Source organism: Miniopterus natalensis, chromosome 3, assembly GCF_054644295.1.
Source record: "Miniopterus natalensis isolate mMinNat1 chromosome 3, mMinNat1.hap1, whole genome shotgun sequence".
In the NCBI taxonomy this organism is placed as follows: Eukaryota; Metazoa; Chordata; class Mammalia; order Chiroptera; family Miniopteridae; genus Miniopterus; species Miniopterus natalensis.
In genome coordinates this window covers 8,404,108-8,420,566 of record NC_142083.1, presented here as the reverse complement: position 1 = coordinate 8,420,566, position 16,459 = coordinate 8,404,108, and positions in this window count along the sequence as shown.

Here is a 16,459-nt window from a genome sequence, read left to right as displayed (position 1 = left end):
AGAGAAATGAAAGAGATGTTTTGACCTCTCAGGAACTTGGCCTTCTCCTGGGTATTTCTTCTCCTTTGGGTGGCAGTTGCTTCCAACTCTGTCAGCCAAAAGAAAAGATTCAGCACAATCTGATACATTGTTATTGCCAGATATGCTTATCTTTTCACCAACTGTAATATTTACCTTTTTTACTGCAAATGTGATGCAGTCTTGTGTAACTCAGTTAGAAACTGCCTTCCAGTCATTTGATCATATTCTCTGGTGTTGTTTAACCACTGTAATTATAACAAGCAGGCCTTCTTTTTGCCATTTTCAGCTTGGAGCACAAGTCTCTGTCCCTATGTGTTGCTTTCCTCTTGTGCTCTCAAGGTTCCTCTTGGTCTTTCCCCACTTGACCTGTAGGGCAGGAGCCAATCTTAGCAAGGAAATCAACAGCAGACAATTAGTGCAATCTTTGTAGAATGTTTGGAGTGGGATTAACATCCACTGAAGGCTGAATAACACAGAAGGCTGAAGCCGGTGATTTCTCATTACTGTACTTTACACAAGTGAGGGACATCTGCGCCACTCAGGCACCTGCTGCATTTCTGGGTGTGTCCTGTCCTTCCAGTCCATCTGCTCCTGACTGTGTGGCCTTTGCTGCCACTGCTATTCCACCTCCAAGTCAGTTGGGGGTGCTAGACTAGAAAATGTCCCATTCTAGCACTTTCCTGTCTGTGTTTCCCCAAATAGCAGGCTGCTAAGTAGGTGGCAGTTACCAGAAGTCAGAAGATGGGAATAATGCTGGTGGAGGGAATGTCCAGAAACTCTTCAACTTCTCTCATTTTATCCAGCCAATGCCTCTATACTCCCAGTCATGCTAAACCCTATTATATCAAGGATGGAATTAGAGGGTGGCCAGGCCTGTCCCTCTGGCACTGTGTACAAGGCTGGTCAGTATGCTTGATATTCAATATGGGTCTAATCCAAATGAGCTCTTTTTGAGTTTCAAGTTATTTATTCTCCGGGAATTGTAGACTCTTGGAAACTTTGTGATTAGTAGGCTTTGTGACTCTGTGCCTCTACCTAGAATGTACTGAGTGTTCTCTAAGATTTTTACAGGGGATTTAAATTTCTTTGGTACTCCACATACCATGATGTTAGAGTAGGTATTGTTTTTCAGTTTTATTGATGGAGGAAACATTAGAAGTGAATTTGTTATCAAACTTGAACTGGACTTCTCAGTGCAGGGAGAACCCTGAGAGATTGTCTGTATAAGTTTAACTGAGAGGGAAACTGGCTCTGAGGGGGTTAAATAGAATGTCCAAGGTGGACACTGTCAGTTGTTGGGTGGGGCTGGGGGTCCACTTCTCTGTGGCCTTGACTCTGTTCATCCTGACACAGTCCTGCCTCCCTGTAAGGCAGTGCTCTGTACAACAGGTACCATGAAGCAGATTCCATTCCAGTTGAGAGAATTCCATTTTGTTTGGGTATCAGCAAAACTCATGGAAATTAGGAAAAGCCTAGAAATATGTCTTCAATATTTCTTAGGGGTTCTATGGGATTCTTTTTGTTCATTATCATGATCTGTAAGTCTTGCTGTATTTGAGGGGGCTTGTTGTTTTATGCCTTCAGGGAGGTGTAGAGTTTGTGAATCTGTATCTCTAATTAGAATGTACCGAGGGTAGGGCACCTTACTGGGCATAAAGTTAAAGCCTTGATATTCCATAATCATTATCTTTCAGAAACTATAGACTAAAAACAACACAAAACAGTAACAAAAAACCATAAGAAAAAAGGAATCTAGCAAAGCCATGAATGGGCTTCTGCCTAAGATTGCGGAATCTGCAGCTCCCAATGGCACTCGTGTGAAGGAAGTGTGATAATGGGTGACATGGTCATAGACTCGATTAGATTTATGCCTGTTTCATTACTAGGCCCCTGGAATTTTAAGCCAGGATCTGGGACTCCTGGGTTATAAAAAGGGGCAACAGGGTTATCTAACATCCCCAAATTTTAAAAAAGCACCATTAAGCCAACCAAGGATGACATCTTTTCTGACTTTCCGTAACAGTCTAGACATGGTCTCGTTGGACTAATGCCAGTCATTATAGGACAGAGGACAAAGTTCCATTGGGATTTTACTGCTAAGACTCCTCACAACAGAACTAGTTGCGGTCAGGGTGCAGTAGGAAAGGGAATTAACACTACTGAAGGAAGGGTGTAACTAAGCCAGCAGCTAAGGAAAACAAATGCATTCCTAGAGATGAGAAGACACGAATTTTCCCCATAAAAGGAGAGGTAGGGCCTAATCTCTTCAACTAACTTTATCATATAGAGTGGGGTGTGTGTGTTTCCCCTTCTCTAGAAACTTCTTATTTTGTTGTTGATTTTTAAGGCACTTCAGACCATATTTGATAAAATGGAAATAGCCTAACCCTGATGGAGTTCAATGATTAGGGCCTTTTAGGTGTTCCCGCACTACAGAGAGGGAAGTTGCGTGGTCATCCCAGGCCGTTTGGAAAGTGTAGTGATGAACTGTATGCCAAATGCTTCCTTGTGAACTTACGGTTCTCATCCGATTGGAGAGCTTGCCGATGGCTGAGGTGCAGGCAGGGCCTCTGGCTTGACTGCCTCACTGCCCACCCGTAGCTCCCTTCACCCCCTTCCAGCTCGGAGCAGCACACTCCAGCGCCCATGACACTGCCCAGTAGCTTTCCTTAGAGCAGAAGGAAGAGCGGCTGTTTAACTGAACAGACGTCTCCTGAGGCCAATGAAGTTTCTCCTGAGCCATATCTGGAAGGCCTAAAAACAGTAAGTGGCTTTCGTTTTGTGCTTTATTTTTCTTTATATTCCTATGAAAAGGTAATTGGCACTGAGGTTTGATCCAGCTGATGTCACCTGAGAAGTGGGACATCACGCATAGGACAAAAGGAGAGGAGGAAGCTGAGGGAGGTGACACTGTAAAATATTGGGACAGGCCGACTGCATGGTTGGAATTGGAAAGGGAGCGTCAGAAGTTCAGTTAGAGGCTTTGGTGCACTTGCTGGGTGTATAACGTGTCAGATGGCGAGAGCTGGCTGGGGAGGCTGCAGAGGTTCCCAGCAAACGATGCCAAAACTAGAAGGTCCCAGATGGAAAAATAACTAGGGAGAAGATTGGGTAACCTTGTAAAGAAGGGAAAGTTGGGCTAGAACTGAAGTGTGGCAGGGTCCTATCACAGAGCCAAAGTGCGATAGAGTTGGGGGGGTGGGGTGCGTGCTCGTACTATGCCTGTGCACCAATGTGTGGTCACTTCAGACACAAGCATCTTAAACCTAGCACTTACTGAATGCGTACTGTGTACCAGTAATCACTTACTGCTCTGGAGTCGGTGATTTGAATCTCACCAGACATTGTTAGTCCGAGTGGCCCTTCGATTTCTGTAAGCAAGCTTGGCCTGCGGATGCGGGAATGCCCCCGTTTGCCTACAGTTCACCTCCAAGGGAATTTAAAAAACACGTGATAAGCCACAAAGCATATAAGCCCATTTACTATGTGATTCAATGTAAATACTGTAATTAATCTCATTTTATAGAAACAGAGAAGTTGAGTAATTAACCAAAACCACAGAGTTAGGAAAAGTGGAATTACTGGGAATTGAACTCAGAGAGTTTGGGACCAGAGGCACCCCTTAGTCTTCTCTGTTTGTCATCATATGCCAAAAATGCACATAAAAAGATGCTCATGGGAGCATCGTTTACATAGCGTGTCAGTGGTAAGTATCTAAATGTTCTGCCAGAGGGAACAGTTGAATATTTGGTATGTTCATTTGAGAGAACACTATGCAGCTGCTAAAAATAAAATTCTCAAGGAATACGTCTGAATGAATACGAGGTAATGTTAAGTGGAAAAGCAGGCGACAAATTTGTATGCATAATTTGATGCCAGTTTGGTTTTTTAATGACTATAGACAGGAAACGGTGGAGGCGATTTAACTGTACCGGTAAAATGAGTAAATAAACTGTGACTTAGTCATCAGTGGAAAACCGCATTCAATTCAACTGAGTGAAAGTGCTCTCTGTAGGCTGGCATGGATCAGTCTTAAAACATACTGTTGATCGAAAAAGGCAACACCCAAAAATTAAAATGTGCAAAAGTAACATACATGGCTATAGATGTATAAGAAGCAACAGTGTAAAAATTTGCACAGAGTCTATACCCACCAGCTTCAGGATGGCTGGCACTTTTTGGTTTCTTTAGGTGAGAGAACAGCTTAAATGGGGCTGGACCCATTTTATTTTTAAAGAAAAGAGAGGACTGAAGCAAATACAGTATGGCAAAATGTTATCATTTGTTAAACTGAGTGGTGTACACTCAGTGGTATCTAGGGTGGTATATAAGTATCTTTTATATCACTTCCTATATGTTTTAAATATTTTATGATTAAAAATTTATGTATATATAATAGACATTCAAATGTATATGGAAGAGACTAGCAGATAGGCATCAAAATATAAACAATTCTTATTTTCTTAAGTTGTTCTGTATTTTCCAAATTTTCTAGAAAGTGTCAGTATTTTGGGCAAAGAGCACTGCATTGGAAGACAGAATCTGCTCCTGTGTGACCGTGGACCACTCAGTCAGCTGCTTTGAGGCACAGTTTTCGCACCTGCATGGTGGTGGCGTTTGGTGTCTGTGTTAGAGATGGGCTGCTTGCCCACTAAACCTATTTATTTTTCTTGGTAACCATGGCGCCTAGTTGACCATGAGCCTGACTCTTGCCAACAGAATGGGAAGAGGCAGTTAGAAGTGAGCGCACCTTCTAGAAGTTTCTCTTCTCTTTCTATCCGCCTGCTGGACAAGGCTGGATGTCTTGAAACCCTTGGTTGAGATGGTGGAGCCACAGCATGGGTCCCCTGTGTCACCTCTTGGAGGAGAGTGGCCCAACAAGGAGCATACATACTGGATTCTGTGAGAGCAGAAGTAAGCGTTTAGAGTTGTCTGTTACACCACTTGGCCTACTCTGCCCAATACAGGCTCCATCTCTAGGTTCCTTTAGATTCTGATATTCTAAAAATGTAAAGGAGTCTTTGGTTTCAAGTTGTCTCTCCATACATTTGACTCTTAATGAGATCGGCTAGTCTTGGGGATAAATGAATTTAAACCATTAATCCGGATGTGTCCAAAAGAAAGAAATTGTCATAATAACAAGCGAATTGAAAAGGTACAGAATAACAGAAAGCAGGCAGGGGAAACCCCAGAACCAAGGACGTTTGGGAAGTGAACAGTTTGAGGCTATTATGTTTTACATTTCCTGAGAAAAAGGACCTGTACATCTTTGATCTCTTTATAATCCTCTATTTATATATATCACATATGCATCATAGGCACTTAATCAACACTGTCAGATGAATGAACGAAGGTGTGGGAAGATGCTATCAAGTTCCAATGCTCACATACTTGAGAAGTGCCATGGCCTAAATGTGTTTCCCCGAATTCATGTCGAAATCCTAACTCCCCCAAAGTTTGGGTTTAGTAGGTGGGGCCTTAAATCATGAGGGCAGAGCTCTCATGAATGGGGTTAGTGTTCTTATAAAAGAGGCTCCAGAGAGACCCTTGGCCCCTTCCCCCATGTGAGGACATAGTGAGAGAGTACTGGCTGACCCAGGAAGAGAGCCCTCGCCAAAGGCCGACCGAGCTGTCACCTTGATCTCAGACTTCCAGCCTCCAGAACTGTGAGAAATACATCTCTGTTGTTTATAAGCTACCCAGCCTGTGGTATGTTATTATAGCAGCCCTAACAGCCTCAGATAAGAAGCCAGTACTGCCTAATTCCTAGGGTGATAGTCATCCTGAACCCAGTTCTGTAATACATGGGTGATGGTGCCCTTTCAGCCTGGGAAAGGGTCTGAGAGCACGTGCTCTGCACTGGAGGAGCCAGACAGGCTGGGCTGGGACCTTCCATGGTTCTGACTCCTCCTTAGCCTGGCTGTGCCTCAGTTTTTGTAGGTATAAAATCAGGATAAAAGTGCTACAAAACTCATATTGTCATTTTGAGGATGAAAAGAATTAATGCAGCCAAAGCAATCATTATAGACCCGCCATAAAGTTGAGTCACTTGGAGCCATGACATGAATTCCAAGGGGCCCTAAGTTAAATCAAGGTAAGACAGTCCCTTCCCCCATCCAAGTCTTCCACAGCCACCCATCTAAACCAGCCTGGACATGGTGTAGCATTGCCCTAGCCGTGTGCTCCAAAATGGCCTTATTAAAGCATCAAGTCATACTCACTCAAGAAACCACTGGTCCTCATGCAGCAGGAACGATTGTCCTGCAGGATCACTTACTGCTGCATGACCTGGAGAAGGCGACCCAAGCTCCCTGAGTTTGTCTCATCTGTAAGGTGGGAGAAGGCATCTACCTGTCGTGCAGGTGATTGTGAAGATACAATCAAATGCCTTAAACTCGATGCCTGGCACAGAGGGGCCCTCTGGGATGCCCTTCTTACCCCTCCATGTCACCTCTGTGAAACCCAGCCACGGCTGAAGCTCAGGAGGCATTTTCTCAGTTTTTACTCAGAACACTGTGGTTTTGTTAAACCTCACATACATTTTTGGAAGCTTTGATTTGTTTATAGTTTTTCCCCCCAAACACCCATTTTCTTGAAGGGAAATGGAATCTGTCTGGTTTTGATTCATTTACACTCAACTTGTTAGTATTGTTTTGTAAGCACCAGCCAACGTCCAAGTAGCCCCTGGAACCTTGTTTTAAAAACTGCATTTTTTAAAGTCTAGGAGTTTATTTTTCTTCCTTTCTTCTCCTTCAAACAAATGCTAAAAGGGAACTGGGCTTTAACACCAGTCTGAGTTTGGGTTTACTCTCAGGGCATGACTGACTTCCAACAGATTTGGTAAAACACGCACTTTGCCCTTCCCGCTTTCACAATTTCAGCTCCATTTCATTTACTCTTGAGAAAAGGTTTTCATATTCCAAACCAAGAGAATGTCTGTGTGCTCTGTTGCTTGTTGTGCTGGATCATGAGATTGTCGCCTCTTGAAGACTTTTGGTTTGCCACTTAAATTAAAAAATGAAGACTTTTATTGCATCTTTGCGTGGTATTGGCTTTCTGCTGACCCTGTCTTCATTGATTTGGTGGAGGCTTTCAGGTGGAAATTGGTAAGAAGCTTCATTCATGTAGTCAGACATGAGAGATTACGTGCAATTATCCAAGCCTATACTCAGCAAGAGGAAAAACAGAAAGGAGCTGGATGCTCCCCTTGGTGTTTCTCAGAGGTTTCTAATGAGTGGGACACCAGCCCCGCTCTCCACTGTATCATTTTACCCACCAAGCCCGTCTAGTAAACACAAGCTCAGGACAATGCCGTTTACTTTCCATTGTGGGGTAATAGGCTTCGTCTGCTCCTTCTGGGCTGACAATTGTTCATTGTTCCTGCTGCTTAGAGGTTTAGAAATTGAATTTTCTCCATTTCCCAGGGGAAACAGGGAGGCTGGAAACCAACAAGGAGCTGCCACGTTGGCAGCAGGTCTTGAGTTGTGTGTCTGTGTATTTAGGAGATGAGTTCGCAGCAGGTTAGTTAGACTCGGAAAGGAAATAAAGTCTCCTCTTCAGTTTGCATTTAGGTGTTGGAGGCTCAGGGGGCTTCCTGGGCAGACTCGGTGAGCCTTGGCAAGTCTGATTTGAGGGCTCATTTCCAGACAAGGAAGGTGAGTTTCTGGTTTTATTAGAGGAGCAGTGAGTTCCAGTCTTCTAGTTTTCCATGTTGCTGCTGTCAAGGGCAGTACATGAAATGTCACACTGATGATTTTTTATTTTCACCTTGATTGTGAGCATTTTGAGCTAAATAAAGGAGACCCACAGCTATCAAATCAGTTTCTTTTGTGCCTGTACCCAAATTTTCACATGGCCAAAATAGCCACAGAAAGACAGAGGGGATGAAAGTGGTCAACAATCCTTGTGGCTCTTCCTAACTTAACTAGTTAGGTGGAGCCCAGTGGGAACCTGCCTACTCAAAGCAAATTTGCCTACTCAAAGCAAAAAATGGGAATGAAAACCCCCCAAATACTAACAGAGGTGGGAGAAGTGGAATTCTGTTTATGGCTTGGCCATTTTCTTTCCTAAATTTTTATACAATGAATGTGTGTGTGTGTATCTTAAGCTTTTGTTTACCAAAAAGGAGACCATATATGTTTGTTTTTTGAAAATCAGACTGGTATATAGAAGCGTAGAGAATGAAATGCACGAGTTCTTTCCATTCATCCTTGACCACACTCTGCTCTCTAGAGATCACAGTTGGTTTTGCGTGTAAACTTCCAGGCGTTTTTCTGTTATCGATGCGAATTGTCGATGTTACGTTGAAAACGTGGTGTAGGTAGAAAACAGTTTCCTGGTTCTGTCTCTATAAGTGTGATATGCTGGTTCTTTCTAACTTTCTTGGACACTCATATACTGTATGTAACAGTTCCTCCAGTCCTTTCAAGTCCGGGGCATAGTTCCCAGGCTCCCTGGTCCTCTGTGCACACAGGTTCCGCCAGCTTGAGGGCCTCCTCTGTGAAAGGCTGCGGGTTCTGCCGGGAGGGTGAAAGCTCCCCCTGGAGCAGGTGTGTCATATGCCCAAGAGATCGGACCCATATGAGTGGCGAGTGACGAAAGCATCTCTACAGGTGGGGCCCCTTTGAAAATGGCCCTGGCTGGCTCCCTCGCACGTTGTCCAGAGGGAACACAGATGCAGCCTTGCTGCTGCTCTTCGGAGGAGTGCATTCGGCTGCAGTGCAGTGCACTCAGTGCCCGGGCTCCCCATTCTGTGGGATCCAGCCTCTTGCCAGTAAATGAACTTTAGTCGTGGATTAGGCTGAGCCCTATAGACTCCAGAGTTCTGAGAAATCTTGAAACTCCTCTTATTTAGATCAAGGTAAAGGTGGAAACACCGCCACACTCCAACAAATCATTCCAAAGGAATTCTCCCAGCCTTGTCGATTTCCGTCCTTTTATACCCTGCAGGTGGGTGCAGGGCTGATGGCTGCAGTGGAGGCTGCCTTTGCAAGTCCTGTCTAGGTGGTCTAGCAGCTCATTTTGGAACGAGAGAGCACTAATCACCTGTTGCTTTGTTCCGAGTCTCTTGGGGCCTTAGACAAAGCTAAGAAAGAGTCTCACTTTCACATTTTGTTTTAGACCTAGAAAGTTCATCGTTTTCCACAAATTGGAACATATGAATGTTCTGCAAATTGTTGTCTTGATTGTCAATTTATCTAGCAATCTTTTCATATCAGATGATGTTGAGCTGCCCCATTTATTTCAATGGCAACAAAATATTCCATCAGGTAGATAAGCTATAGTTTAACCATTTCCCTATTGGTAGGCTGTTTCCAATTTTGGGATCTTATAAACAAACAATGCTGCTATGAATACTTTTGTACTGACATTCTTTTGCCTGTGTGTACACATGCTAGTATTTCTCTAGAGTAGAGGCATAGAAGTGAAGCAAAAGGTTTTAAAAGGTTTGTACCAGAAAAATTTTGCTACATGCTGCCAAGGTGCCTCCAGGAGGGTTGTATGAATGCTCCCCCTTCTCCAGCAATGCCTAAGGGAACCCGTTTCCTCACAGCAGCACCACGGATTGTCATTGTTTTTCACCTTTGCCATTTTGTGGGGCCAATAGTGATCTCATCACTATTTATCCTGTATACCCTTGATTACCAATTAGGTAAGCTTTCTTTTCTCGTGTTCGTTCACTTGTGTCTGTGCCCTTTGAATTGCCTGATCACATATTCTTTTCTAGTTTAGGGCTCCAAGGTCTTCCCCAGCGACTTGTAGACCTAAACAAGGGAGAAATGGAAAAATGATAAAGGAGAGAGAGATTGTAGAGACTGGGTGAGAGCCCTGGCTCAGCTCCACGAGGACAAGAAATGGCAGACATTCTACCACTCAGATTTTATCATTTTTATTTCCAAAACTCTTTGCAAGTCTGAATCTGAAACACGGGCTACCTTTTCCTCAGATTGACACCTGTAATTTTATTAGTAAACTTCCAACCAATATCTTGTGTTTCAGAACATGTACAAACTTACTTTGAATCTTAAGCCCAGGTAGTTGCACTGATGCATTTTTGTCTTTTGGCCTTTATTTTACACATGTTAAAAATTACTAAGGGCATATTAGAGGAAGAACCCAAAGAGATTATTTAGGAACACCTAGCAGCCATGGCAACATGCCTTTAGAAGGGGCATGTACTCTGCTAAAAAACATTCCACTTACAGGTAATGACATATATTTGCCAAACAGCCCCAAGCTAACCCAAGAAAGAATATACAGATGGTTTGAGGTGTGTCAGGAACAGGATTTACAAAATAAGATTATGGTTATGTTGGAAAGTAAGCAATCATTGTAAACAGTTGGAACAGGCTCACTTTTTGCGTGGGGTGGAGGAAGAAAGGGGTTTTGCATTGCTGCCTGTGAATTAGAGTCGGCTCACCTGGATACATAGCTCTCTGGGGTTTTCTAGATTTTGTAGGCACTCGTATGGACTACATGACTAAGTTTCTTCAGATATGAGGCAGGGGAACCACATTCTAATTCTAGACATCCCTGATGGTATTAGCCTTGTTTTGGCTGTGTTTGGCATCCCAATCATACTAATAATAGTTATGTTTCTTCATGAACATAACTATCATATCACCTGATCAGTTGGGAAGACATTGAAGAGAGCTGGCCTGTTTACTCCTGAATGTCTATTTTTGGTTGAACGAATTGTATTCACAGCAGAGGAAGGTATAGGACGCCTCCCGTGTATGGTCGGCCTATTTGCTTATGAGGCCAAATCCTAGGCCTTGCAGGTGTAATGAGTGAGTCTGCTTCTTCCCAGTTCAACTAAGAATTTAGAAAGATCACCCTTTCTTTTGGGAATATTTTGGCATCTTCCAAGGGGAAAGAGAGAGGGGTTTTCAGTGGGATTTGCTGATGACATGAGGACAAGGTGGTCACAAAGATAGACTGCAGATCTCAGAACCGGGATGCAGGTGAGGCTCCCCTGCCTGGTCAGGAACTGTCTCCATGAAAACAAAGGATGGAACTGGCCTGTAAAATACATTTCCATTAGTCTTAGCATTTGACAGCTAGTTCCCAATGACAGCCCACAAAGCATGTGAGGCCTCCAAATTGGCAAGGCTAATCTCTGACTAATGGGGAAAATTACCCATGAAAATTAGCAGTATTGCGTCACTGATCAAAATTCTTGCATTGCCTTTCATGTAGGTAACAGAACAAGACTACCAAAGGAAGTTGGGACTGGTTTTAATATGGCCTGTTGGTCACTGAGACAGGAAATATTTAACATGAATCAGACTCATGTGGAATATTTTTTATTTGTCTTGATCCTAAAGTTTCCAGGTGTTAGCATTACTGAACACTCATTTAGCCTTTTTATGTATTAAAAATGTGCCCTCTCATCATGCCTGGGTAGACACAATTGGCCTGATTTGGCTCCATCATGCTCTTTATTTGTACCAGATTTTTCAACATTAACACTTTTGGAGAAATGGCGTCTCTTAAACATTCAACTAAGAAAACCAGTCCTGGCGCACTATCCCAAAGAACGGTGTTGCTGTCACAGGCTGAATGGATCCCAGATGGATTCTGGAATGGGAGAATTAACAATTACATAAAATGGCCTAAATATGAATTACACAATGGTGACCCTCTGGCAAGCGGCTTGACCCACGGCCACATGGATCCTCAGAGTCGGGGCTTAGTTACATTTCCTTGGTTAAAATGATGAAAACATGTGAAGTGAAGCTGGTGAGGGAAGATGGCATAGTTTGAGAACACCTGCAGCAACTGAGGCAGTAAACCTGCCTTCCTCATCACTGACGTCAGGAATGAGAAGCGGGGGGTCCAGGACAGAGGGGGCTCAGCTCCTTTCTCTTTCGACTGTTGAGAGAGGCCCTGCGCTTGCACGTTTGCTGCATGTCTTTAGGTAACAATAACAGCTGAGCGGAGGGAGATACAGTCGTGGCTTCTGACCCCTCTCTAACTAGGACAACAAATATAATGGCAATAATGAAAACACCCTGAGTGCTTCATTACTTATTTCTTCAAGGGAAGTCATGAGCTTGAGTGGGGCTTTCATTTTGTGGATTCCATTGAAGGGAAGATATACAAACTATGAGATACACCAAGCCTATGAGATCCACCCTGGACCAGGGGCTCCAGGTAACTAGGGTATCCTGAGCAGACTGCAGGATTAGATGGGGCTACCTCTTTATGTTCTGTTTGTAAGAGATATATGAACTGTGTACTTAGGATGGATTTTTCAGGATGCAGACTAAAAAATACATGGGCTAAGAAATGACTAAGAAACTAAGTCAGAAGGATAAATTCCAGAAAAATGATTTCCATTCAATAAATCCAATTGCAAAACTAAATGGCTTTTTTGAATACCTACATGTCATAGAGGAAGCATGGGGCTCTTGGTCACCCCCCATCCCCACACTTTAGCCCAGGTCTGTACAGTCTATAAATCAAGATTTCTTGGGGGGAGATTTCTAAGTCTTAGGCCAGAGGTTATCATTACAGACCAGCCTGCATATTAGAATCATCTGGGAATATTTTTTTGGGAGGGAAAACCCCCAATTTCTTTAACCTCATTCCAGACCAATTAAATCAGAATCTCAGGGCACTGAATTTTTTTTTTTAAAGCTCCCCAGCTGACTTTAACGTGTGGCCAGGGTTGAGAATCATTTTCTTTGGTATTAATTTGTTGAGATAGTTACCCTAACACTCCCTCCTCTGTTCCAGGTTTACTAACATTTTCCATTAGACTCTAGGCTCCTTGAAGGCAGGGGATGCTGTTCATAGCTCTTGGTTTCCCAGATCATCTAGCTTTCAAGGAATAATTTATTTGTCAAGACCTTCACACCAGAAAGGACACCCAGTTCTAGTGCTGGGCTCTTTCATTCATTAGCTGGGTGACCCATGGTTGGGGTAGACAGATAAAATACAGGATGCCAGTTAAACTTGTATTTTAGATGAACAATGTATAGTATTTTTAGCACACATATTTCCCATGTACATTTGCATATGTGTTTTTATTTGCTCAATCTGGCCACCCTATCCAGTCACATCTTCTTGGTCTCAGATTATTGATTTGTAAAATGGGAAATATAAACTTCAGGGATTAAAAAAATTCATTGGAAAGTAAAACATTTTTAAGACATCAGATCACTTTTAAATACTGTGAATTTAAATTGAAGTGTGGCAAATTCTTTTTACCATTAAGATTTGCAAAACAGATCCTTAAATGATGTGTCTGGGTACATATAATGCTGACCAGCTTGGCAGACACAAGGGTTATTATAAAGTGCTTCTTTCTCCATGTAATGATGTTTGTTGGGATTTCAAGGGACTCTTTCAGGTTGCTTAACACCAAAATGTGGTCTTTTCAGTTTCTATAAAGATTGGAAATATTTGATTTTGAAAAGCCCTTCTCTCATAAATTCATTTCTTAACTTCAAAGCACACAGAGGGTCTCTAGTCCACCTAATTGAGAGTATTTTCCCCAAAACACAAATGAAAACTTTTGTATCTTGCACACCTAAACTTAAATATTGTGTGTATATGTATTTCTGCATTTGTGTGTGTGAAATTTTGCCCTATTTCATCAAATGTTGCGACATGCAGCAATTTTGGGAGTCCTAATACTTTATTCTACAATAGTGATTATATAGTATTTGCATATGTGCAGTTGTCCAGTGCAAAGGGGAAAGGAATGGAGTTTGCATCCTAAGACAATTTCTGTAAATTGAGGAATCATTAAAATTTGAATTTCCAAATGAATTTTTTCCTATCTTAAATGTCATGGAATTGAATAAGTCAGATGTCCAGGAAGATAATTAGCAGTGTTCTTTTAAAAACAATCACAACTTTTGTGAGGCAAAGATATTCCTAGTTTTACCTAACATTCACTTAATAGCACAGGGCCAGGAAAACATTCAGTGCCTGGTGGAGTTATGGGTTTTTTTTTAGTGTTTTTTTTTTAGCATTGATATAAGGTGATTTATTTCTTTTTAATTTTATTTATTTCTTTTTTAATATATATATTTTTGTTGTTGACAGCTTTACATATATCCCCTATCATCCCCCCCTTTACCTTTCTCCATGCAGCCCCTACCTGGCCCCCCAGGCCTTCACTTTTTAAGGTCACCAGAGGGAGATTTGAGGAGTTTTCAGACCATAGTGAGCTTTACGATGTTGTCAATATTAAAAACAGGAGAAATATTAAAATGTGAGTGTTTAAAAAATGACTGTTGTAATATCTAAAAGAATGCCATTTTTTGTTACTGTAATGGCAAGGAAAATAGAGGAAAATGGAAAATAGAGGTCACTGAATCCACCAGATTAGGATTCCTTTCCGGTTCTCCAGCCTGTTCCCTCCTCCACCCAGAGGCACTTAGGGAGCATGCTGATTACTTTCTGATTGGGATCCTCAGTGGACAATTTATATCCCAACTCCTTCCTTTTCATTTCCCCTCCTTGGGACCAGACACCACAGTAGACGGGGACACACCCTACCCCTCTTGTGGCTAGTCAACAGCCTCTCAAAAAGATTCTAGTCCTTGCTGTCTAGTTCTATTTTAGTACCTGTACTTCTAGCAAATTCTACTCCAGAAATCATTATTATGCAACGCTGTGCGCTAATCCTTGTACCAAACATTTTATATGCATGATCTCATTTAATCTTCAGAACAATCTTATGAAATAGGCATAATTATCTTCAATTAATGGATATTTTGAAGTCTATAGAAGTTAAACATCTTCCCCAAGGCCACACGGGTGTTAAGTGGCACTGGTTGAATTTGAACACAGGGTTTACTGCTCTGTTACGGTAAAATTCTAGTTTTATAATGGTGACATAATTTATTAAATAATAATGATTATTCTTTTATAGCAACACTTACTGAGTACTTACTATCTGTCAGGTAGCATGGTAGGTGCTTTATTGATCTTCTTGCTTGTACCAGGGTTTAGTAGGATGACATCTATTCTACAGCTAGGTGAATAAGACTCAGCGTATAACTTTTACAGTCACACAGCTGAAAAGAAGCAGACCTAGCTACCCAAACCAGAAGTATTTATCTCATGATCTTCTCTCTTCACCCCTCCTCTTTGGGAGTCTTCTGGCTATTGCCAGTTACAGCCTTGAAGGGTTTGAGTACAGAAGGCTCTTCCTTCAGCACTGGCCTTCTGTCTGCTCTCCCCCTTCCCTTTCTAGAAGGCTGGAGTGGAGCCATTGCAGTTATCATCTGCTTGCTCCATTGACTGTGACTCTCCACTGCCTATCCTGAAATAAACTTGGATTGGATATCCAAGATGGCATCAGCTGCCCTTGAAGCAACCTTTCCCTTGGGCTCCTTGAGCAAGGCCATTGTTATCAATGAAGACATACTCAAGGCTGTGCTAAAGGAAAAATGCTCAGCCTTATTGGAGCTGATGTTAATGACACAGACGAAACTGTTCTATGGAAACATCAAGTCAAAGATTTGATCCTGAGCAGAAGAGTTCTGGTCTTCACAAAAGGAAACTAGTTTAGCAAGTGGCATCTAAAGATATTGTGAACCTTGTGAACTTAGTTGGTAAAGAGGTAACATTTAGGAGGAGATCGGGGTATGGTGACCATATGTCCTGGTTGATGCCTGTTTTATCTCAACATATTTAATAATTAGCACCCCCTTTCACCTTCAAAAGTGTCCTGGTTTGGATGATAAATTATATGGTTGTCCTACTTACGAGAGGTAAAAACTAAATGCTATGGGATTTATTCATCTATTTATTTATCCAACAAATATTTTTTGAGTGCCCACCTACTCTGCAGCAGGCAGTGGGCTAGGGAAGTAAAGCAGATATGGTGCTTATCCTCACTGGAGATTAAAATCTAGCAGGTGTGACCAAGTAACAAGTGAACAAAGAAATGCATTTTTACAAGTTGTGATAAGAATTATGAAGGAAATAGCTGGGAAAGAGGAAAGAGTGGCAGGAGTGGCTCTCAGGGGAAATCTAAACATGGGGGACTTGAAGGGTGAACGGGAGGCCCCCTGGGTTACGTGGGTGGCGGTCAGCCTGGAGAACCTGCATGAGGGCCTTGAGGCAGGGCAGAGCTAAGTATGTTCTGAAATGAAAGGCTCGAAAGTTACTGTGCCTTTGTGGGAATGGAGGGAGGCTTTAGGGAGAAGGGGGGGGGAAGCTTCCCGGCAGAATCTTGGGAAATGATTAGGGGTGGGTATTCCACTGGAAAGGAGCATGAGCCAGGTCCAGGCTGGGCTTGCTGAGTAGCAGGTGTGCCAGCTGGACTGGCCTATGAGACCCTATGCAAAGCAATGGGAGAACATACTGGAAGCTGCGCTGGGGCTGGAGTGAGAAGTTGCAACAGGTTGTCTTCATTTTGATGCTTCTTGGGAGATGGCCTGGGTTTGACGTGCTCACACCAAGTCCTAAATTC